Source organism: Procambarus clarkii, chromosome 37, assembly GCF_040958095.1.
Source record: "Procambarus clarkii isolate CNS0578487 chromosome 37, FALCON_Pclarkii_2.0, whole genome shotgun sequence".
NCBI classification, from domain to species: domain Eukaryota; kingdom Metazoa; phylum Arthropoda; class Malacostraca; order Decapoda; family Cambaridae; genus Procambarus; species Procambarus clarkii.
This window is the reverse complement of record NC_091186.1, coordinates 34,255,068-34,264,514: the sequence shown is the minus strand read 5'-3', so window position 1 is coordinate 34,264,514 and position 9,447 is coordinate 34,255,068. Positions and strand designations below refer to the sequence as shown.

The 9,447-nt window shown below is 36.8% G+C and overlaps 1 long non-coding RNA gene across 1 annotated transcript; it reads right to left on the bottom strand.

Annotated features, from left to right (window-relative positions):
• Window positions 1–1,091: 1,091 nt before the first annotated feature.
• Window positions 1,092–8,502, bottom strand: LOC138371971 (uncharacterized). Its single transcript, XR_011230598.1, has 3 exons — window positions 8,347–8,502; window positions 5,964–6,080; window positions 1,092–1,404 (listed from the first exon to the last, which is right to left on the bottom strand). It is a non-coding gene; the product is annotated as an uncharacterized lncRNA (long non-coding RNA).
• Between the last annotated feature and the right edge of the window lie 945 nt (window positions 8,503–9,447).

Genomic DNA, 9,447 nt, shown 5'->3' with positions numbered 1-9,447 from the left:
GGAGGAGTGTTGAGTCTCACCCTGTTTAATGTACTAATGAATAAGATAGCATCTGAGAAATACTCAAATTGGGTAACTCCAATCATATATGCCGATGATATTTTGTTTCAGGGCAAAGATATTTCAAAGGTTCAAACAGTGTTGGACAATTTCGGAAACCTGTGTCACCATATGGGACTAGTGGTTAATGAAGACAAAACTAAAGTTTGAATGTAGAAATCGGAGGCCCATTATATTGGAAATAAACGGTAAAAATATAGAGAGAGTTAATATATATAAATATTTGGGCATATATGTTGGATATACCCATGAGAGTTTGGAAACTGAGATGAACAGACTGTTGAGTCAATGTCGGAAGAGATTACAACCTCTGAAGGCCTTGGCATGCTGTGGAAAGGAGTGGGAGTCCAAGTGCTACGAATGATGTACTTGAGTACTGTGAGATTTCTTATTGATTATGCTGCACCTGTCATTTCTTGTTTTGGTAAAGGTAGGATGGGCAAGTTGGAGAAGATACAAAATGAAGCCGTTGGGGGTCGTTGTGAGCCGCTGCTACCTGAATTTTTGCCCACACTTGTCTTGCAGACGTTTCTCTTCCAATAGAGCTAGTGAACTCTAGTCATTGTCTTTCCCTTTGTAACTCATCTGCAATGTATGTACCTTTACCTGAATAAAACATCTAATCTAAATCTAGATATATGCAAATGAGAAAGTAATAGAGCGAAACCTTTAAAATACTGAACAATTTGGAGGATATTGATTCATACAATTTCTTCAAAAGGTCAGATGTAACACGAACAAGGAGCAAAGGTTTCAAGCTCAACAAGCCACAGTGTAGGAGTGACAACAAATGCTTTTTAACCCATACGATTATGATCATGGCAATAAGGTTTCTAAAACAGTAGGCATTCTTCCAAAGTCAGACACTGTACTATGTTCCTCGCCCTAACCTAGTCACTCAGTATTATTCACTCATTTATCTATGTCTTGTCTATTTATGTCTTAAAGGTTACAAGACGTACATTAGTCAATACAATTGGTGCTTAAAATGTTAAGGATCTCTTGTGAAACACGGGTATTAATAAAAAAATTTATTATGTAAAATAAATAAAAAAGGCCCAAGGGCCATGAAGTAACAAGAATGCAAGGCTGGCACAAGCTGGCACAAGCTGGCACAAGCTGGCGTAAGTAGAGAAGACGGAAGATTCTTCATATTAAAAGACCCTGCTTCTCCAAGATGGCAGTCACACCCTGCTTGCCCTGGACAATCACCATATGGAGAAGGACTGTGTACTGTGAAGGGAAGTCCACAAATGCAATGCCAGCATGAGTCAGTCTTGAAGGGTAAACGATGATGGCACCCTCACAGTAACACAAAAGCCGAGCAAGCCCAGTGAGGAAGACCTGTTGATGGGAAAGGAGGACAATCATTAGTCACAACAAAATCCACATAGAAACAAAGGAGAGAAAAAAAATAAAGTGGATGTCTTTTTTTTGTATAGACATAATAAATATTGCCATTTGGCTATGTATTTATATGATATATAATAGAATACAGCATAAAACAAAATAAGAGGGGTGGTAGGAGAAGAAAAGATTAGTGTTCAGTGAGAATCCACAAGGTCTTCTCTGAATACTCTTTATTTTCTTCAAGGCTGTGGGTCCCTACAATTGCACCAGAGATGGTACACACCCCTATTATTATTTAAACAGGTGAGTAAAAATAGGTGAGTACACATATGGTGTCAGCAAACTTAGCCTCCAAACACACACATGGTATCAGCAAGCTTAGCCTCCAAACACACACACACATGGTATCAGCAAGCTTAGCCTCCAAACACACACACACATGGTATCAGCAAGCTTAGCCTCCAAACACACACACACACACACATGGTATCAGCAAGCTTAGCCTCCAAACACACACACACACACATGGTATCAGCAAGCTTAGCCTCCAAACACACACACACACATGGTATCAGCAAGCTTAGCCTCCAAATACACACATGGTATCAGCAAGCTTAGCCTCTAAACACACACACACACACAAACGGTATCAGCAAGCTTAGCCTCCAAACACACACACACACACACACATGGTATCAGCAAGCTTAGCCTCCAAACACACACACACATGGTATCAGCAAGCTTAGCCTCCAAACACACACACACATGGTATCAGCAAGCTTAGCCTCCAAATACACACATGGTATCAGCAAGCTTAGCCTCTAAACACACACACACAAATGGTATCAGCAAGCTTAGCCTCCAAACACACACACACACACACGGTATCAGCAAGCTTAGCCTCCAAACACACACACACACACATGGTATCAGCAAGCTTAGCCTCCAAACACACACACACACACATGGTATCAGCAAGCTTAGCCTCCAAACACACACACACATGGTATCAGCATGCTTAGCCTCCAAACACACACACACACACACAGAAAATGGGGACATTGAAACAGTTGATAAACTTGATTTCAAGAGAGAGAGAGGTCACTATGGGGAACTTAAAATTTTTTTTAATAAGTAATTAGGCAGACTTGTTGCTAGACAGGGAAGTAAATTAAATGTATGCCAAATTTTGCAAAATATACAATGAAGGCACACAAACATTCATACCAAAACAGAGATGCAGGGCCAGAAAACAGGATTGGTTCAACAGAAATTGAGAGAGGGCCACAGACCAAAAGACACAAAAATGGAATGAAAGACATTGAAAAACTACAAGCAGATGTCAACAAAGTTTTCGATTGGGCAGCAGAAAATAACATGATGTTTAACAGTGATAAATTTCAGGTATGGCAAAAATGAGGATCTGAAACATAATGCAGGGTACAAAACACAATCGAATCTTCCCATAGTAGAAAAACAGCATGTCAAGGATTTGGGAATAATGATGTCCGACGATCTAATGTTTAGGGAGCATAACCAAGCAAATATTGCGTCGGCCAGAAAAATGATCGGATGGATTATGAGAACTTTCAAATCCAGGGATCCCATCACAATGGTTGTACTCTTCAAGTCACTTATGTTGTCCCGTCTCGAGTACTGCTCAGTATTCACTTCCCCCTTCAGAGCAGGAGAGATTGCTGAAATAGAGGGAATACAGAGAACATATACGGCACGCATAGACGAGATAAAACACCTAAATTATTGGGATCGTCTAAAAGCTCTCCAAATGTACTCTCTAGAAAGGAGATGAGAGAGATACCAAATAATATACACATGGAAGATACTGGAGGGCCAGGTCCCAAATCTACACAGTAAAATAACAACGTACTGGAGTGAACGATATGGAAAAAAATGCAAGATTGAACCAGTGAAGAGCAGAGGTGCCACAGGCACAATCAGAGAGCACTGTATAAACATCAGAGGTCCGGGGTTGTTCAACGTCCTCCCAGCGACTATAAGAAATATTGCCGGAACAACCGTGGACATCTTCAGGAGAAAACTGGACTGTTTTCTAAGAGAAGTTCCGGATCAGCCGGGATGTGGTGGGTATGTGGCCCTGCGGGCCGCTCCAAGCAACAGCCTGGTGGACCAAACTCTCACAAGTCGAGCCTGGCCTCGGGCCGGGCTTGGGGAGTAGAAGAGCAGAACCCCATCAAGCAGGTATCAATATAGAAAGAAGCCAAACCCCCAATCATACCAGCGATACAAAGATGCGAGAAACAACTATACAGCAGTAAGGGAAGAGGCAGAAAGAAATTTTTAAAAAGGGATAATGGATAAATGTAAAACAGAACTGGGCCTATTCTACAAATTCATAAACAACAAATTGCAGGTAAAGGATAATATCCAGAGGTTGAAAATAGGAAACAGATTCACAGAAAATGATAATGCAATGTGTGAAACATTAAACCAAAAGTTCCAAAGTGTGTTTATACAAAATGAAATCTTAAGAGAACCAGACACAATAAGAATTTGTGAGAACATCATAGAGCGTATAGAGGTGTCTAGAGATGAAGTGGAAAATATGCTAAAGGAGCTAAGTAAGAACAAAGCAGTTGGTCCAGATGGAGTTTCACCATGGGTTCTGAGAGAATGTGCATCTGAGCTCAGCCTCCCACTTCACCTGATCTTTCAGGCATCCCTGTGTACAGGAGTCATAGCAAACATGTGGAAAAAGGCTAACATAGTTCCAATCTACAAAAGTGGCAACAGGGAAGACCCCACCTCTCTCAGTTATAGACCTGAATCATTGACAAGTGTAACAGTGAAAAGATTGAAAAAAAAAATAATAATAAAAACTAAATGGGTAGAACACCTGGAGAGAAATTATATAATATCACACAGACAGTATTGTTTTCGATCTGGAAGATCCTGTGTATCGAATTTACTCAGTTTCTATGATTGAGCCACAGAGATTTTAAAGGAAAAAGGTAGTTGGGTTGACTGCATCTATCTAGACATAAAAAAGGCTTTCGACAGAGTTCCACATAAGAGGTTGTTCTGGAAATTAGAAAATTTTGGATGGGTGACAGGTAAGCTTCTAACATGGCTGAAAAATTTTCTGACTGATAGAAAAATGAGGGCAGTAATCAGAGGCAATCGGACTGGAGAAGTGTCACAAGTGGAGTACCACAGTACATGCACCAGAAATGTTCATTGTCTACATAAATGATCTACCAGTTGGAATACAGAATTATATAAACATGTTTGCTGATGATGCTATGATAATGGGATGGATAAGAAATTTAGATGATTGTCATGCCCGTCAAGAAGACCTGGACAAAATAAGTATATGGAGCACCACTTGGCAAATGAAATTTAATGTGAATAAATGCCATGTTATGGAATGTGGAATAGAACATAGATCCCACACAACCTACAAATTATGCGAGAAATCTTTATATAATTCTGATAAAAGAAAGAGGTCTAGGGTTGATTCTAGATAGAAAACTATCACTTGAGGCCCACATAAAGAACGTTGTGTGAGGAGCCTATGCCACGCTTTCTAACTTCAGAATTTCGTTTAAATACATGGATGGCGAAATACTAAAGAAATTGTTCACGAATTTTGTTCGGCCAAGGCTAGAATATGCAGCGGTTGTGTGGTGCCCATATCTTAAGAAGCACATCAACAAACTGGAAAAGGTGCAAAGACATGCTACTAAGTGGCTCCCAGAACTAAAGGGCAAGAGCTATGTGGAGAGGTCAGAGGCATTAAATATGCCAAAACTAGAAGACAACAAAAAGAGGTGATAAAATCACTTTGTACAAAATAGTAACAGGAATTGATAAAATCGATAGGGAAGATTTCCTGAGACCTGGAACTTCAAGAAAAAAAGGTCATAGATTTAAACTAACTAAACAAAGATGCCAAAGAAATATACAAAAATTTCCTTTCGCATACAGAGTGGTACACGGTTGGAACAAGTTAAGTGAGAAGGTGGTGGCGGCCAAGACCGTCAGTAGTTTCAAAGCATTATGTGACAAAGAGTGCTGGGTAGACGGGACACCACGAGCGTAGCTCTAATCCTGTAACTACACTTAGGTAATTACATATGGTGTCAGCAAGCTTACCGTCGAAACACACACAAACAGCCTGCCTATTATTCAAGGCCTTCTCTGAGTACTCTCTATTTTCTTCTCTGAGGCTATGGGTCCCTAATCTTGCACCAGAGGTGGTACAACTTTTAAGTTTTTAACTACTGCACTGAGCACCTGATTTTGGCAAAGACTTCTTAGTGCAATTGTCAAGGACATAGTTCTGGTATTTTTTTGTTTATAAATATTCAGGTATAGTTAATGTGAAAATGTTTCAAAACTCAACAATTTATATTTCAAAACAAAAAAAGTAATGAAAACATTACAGAACATTAAAATATAGCCTAATTAATTAATTAATAAAATAGCACAACTCTCAGAATGTCTGAAGGTGCTTTGAGCAATGAAGTAGTTAATTTTATATATATAATATTATATATATAATATATATTTACCTGTGACTACTGCTTAGCAAAAATTTGATCTCTGTGAAAATTGGTCTCGTCATTGCTAGGAGATATTTTAAGACCATGATTTGCTGTGGATGGCACTGTAGTCTTCAAGTCATCAATCTAAAAATAGAGGTAATCTTTTAAAATGTAAATTTTGTATAAAAAAAATGCAAAAATAAATTGCAAGAATAATATGAAGTTATTATACATTTTTTTTAATTATTTAAATATTTGTGAGACATTATTAAGAAATGTATGAAGTACAGATTCTCTAAGACCTGATATGTATCTGCTTATGTTCCACCACATTACATTCAGGGCTGAAGAGAAAACACAGCCAGTAAGGTAATGATCACTTAGGATGGACTGGGATGCTACATGTAGGTGGGGGCTAAGCTGCGTGAGGCTAGGATGCCCAGCCTACCTTGTCTAGGCTGGGCTGGGCTAGGCAACACTAGGAAGGAGTTAACAAATCTCTGGAGTGCCTTACTCTTCCTGATATCCTTAAAAAAGCAAGAATGATGCCATTTTATAAAGGAGGCGAGACAGCAGAAATAAACAATTAAAGAAAAATATCAAATCTATTTATACTTTCAAAAATATTTGATTTTTTTTTTACAAACATCTCTTCCTACTTTGTAAAATTCAACATGAATACAAACACACACACACATCCCTAGGAAGCAGCCCATAGCAGCTGTCTAACTCCCAGGTACTTATTTACTGTTAGGTGAACCAGATATAGAGAATAACCACAAAATGCTATCTTTATAAGAACTATCTTGTAAAGCCACTAGTACAGGCAGCATTTCAGGCATGAGTGGTACATATATATATATATATATATATATATATATATATATATATATATATATATATATATATATATATATATATATAATATATATATATAAATATATATAATGTGTGTGTGTGTGTGTGTGTGTGTGTGTACTCACCTAGTTGTGCTTGCGGTGGTTGAGCTCTGGCTCTTTGTCCCGTATGTATGTATTCATATATATATATATATATATATGTGCTTATATATATATATATATATATATATATATATATATATATATATATATATATATATATATATATATATATATGTGCTTGCGGTGGTTGAGCTCTGGCTCTTTGTCCCGTATGTATGTATTCATATATATATATATATATATATATATATATATATATATATATATATATATGAATATGAATACATACATACGGGACAAAGAGCCAGAGCTCAACCACCGCAAGCACAACTAGGTGAGTACACACACACACACACACACACACATTATATATATTTATATATATATATTTATATATATATATATATATATATATATATATATATATATATATATATATATATATATATATATATATATATATATAGAGTGTCAGACCATGGAGGAATGATTTTTTTTAATTTAATTTATATAAAAAATTATTCCTTCTGAAGATGTATTAATATATGAAAGTACTTAAGGAAATTCCTGTTTCAATTCTTCCTCCGTGGTCTGACACTGTCACATTTTTCATCAAGTGTTAATTTTTGTGATTTACACACACGTGACATGTTTACACACACATTATTTATAATATATATATATATATATATATATATATATATATATATATATATATATATATATATATATACATATGGAACCCTCAACCCTATAAGTGGAGAGTTCCTACAAACTCAACCAGAGGTGGTACCCTCTATATATTAATAAAAAGGCAAGGCTATGCTAAATCTAGGCAGGGAGGGCTTGGCTAGGGTAAGAAGGACTGGTCATGTTTAAAAGCAAGGCAGGGTTAGGCTAGGCAAGACTAGGTAAGGGTATACTGGGATAGGCTTGGCTACGGTAGGCTAGGAAGAGGTAAACTAGGATAAGCAAGGCTGTGAAAGCACTATGCACAGCTGTAATGAACTATGCTAAGATGGTTTAAGCTGGGCTAGGTTAGGATAAGCTGAGTCATGCAGGGCCCCGATTGACCAGTGGAGTCTAATGGTCTAACCTTCTAGCTAGTTTGCTGACCTAAGAGTGTAAATGCCTAGCCCCTAACCTGAGATATATACAAGAGTTGTTACATTCTTGTACAGCCACTAGTACGAGTAGCGTTTCGGGCAGGACCCTGGAATACGATCCCCGCCGCGAAGAATCGTTTTTTCATCCAAGTACACATTTTACTGTTGCGTTAAACAGAGGCTACAGTTAAGGAATTGCGCCCAGTAAATCCTCCCCGGCCAGGATACGAACCCATGACATAGCGCTCGCGGAACGCCAGGCGAGTGTCCTACCACTACACCACCTGCTGCAATATTATTATAAAAGAAATATTACTTATTATAATCGTAAATACTAAATACCTGTTGTGTTGATTTAGGGGCGACGACGATCGTGGGATCGGATGCGAGCCACAGGTGGCCTACACCATGCTTTCTAAGGCGTCCATCTCATAACAAAAACAAATCCGTGCATTCATACACAAACAGAGACCCCGTGGTTATTCGAATACTTGCAATTCTTTTACTTAAAATAATAACAATTAGATTAATAATAATTAACATAATTTTTACTGAAGATTCATAAAAATCATTAATACTATTTTAAAAGAAAATTTGTAAGACATCTGAAAACAGATATACAGACTTTGTGTGATATTTATTTCAACATTATATATTAATAGAATGTTGTAACTATTATTTTTAAATATTAGGTAGTTTCCAGCTACGTATATCGCATATAAACGTTGCAAAAAGATTTTAGACTGAATTAACACATTACACATTTATGGAGTAATTAACAACAAAACAATCTTTATTTTCATTGCAGAACATATATCAGAGCATACTAGTGACTCATACATTTAAAATAGTGTGATTTTTAAACAATTCGGTTGTAAACCCGCAGAACCGCCTACCCGCCAAAGACGTAACATAAGAAATGGTATATAATTCATTATTTTAAATTACATATATAATCATTAATAATTTTCGGCAGCTATCGAGGTTCTCCATAGGTAAATTCCTGTACTCTAACAAGATGCTACTTGCTGTTTAGCTGTTTAAATTCTTGGAAAATTGTAATGACCAGCGACATAAAATATAACAATGAAATAGTAGCTGGTAACTGTAGGTGAACGAAAAATTAAATTCCAAATTGATTAGATGGTTTCCTAAATATAAAGATCGACCTGGAGGAATTTTATGAATTATGGACTAATTAAACAAAAAAATAGGTAATTTTACTTGAAGAACAGATACCAGAGAATAGTTAGTGAGTACATTTATATTGTATAATGGGAGAAAGCCCCTGGTAGCCGCGAATTAAAATAACCACCTACATTAATTGATAACTAGGAAATTGTATCTGGAAACTTTATCTGAACGAAAACACAATACCAATTTGTTTAGATGTTTTTCTTAATATAAAGATCAACAGTAAGGAATCTTATTCATTATGGACAA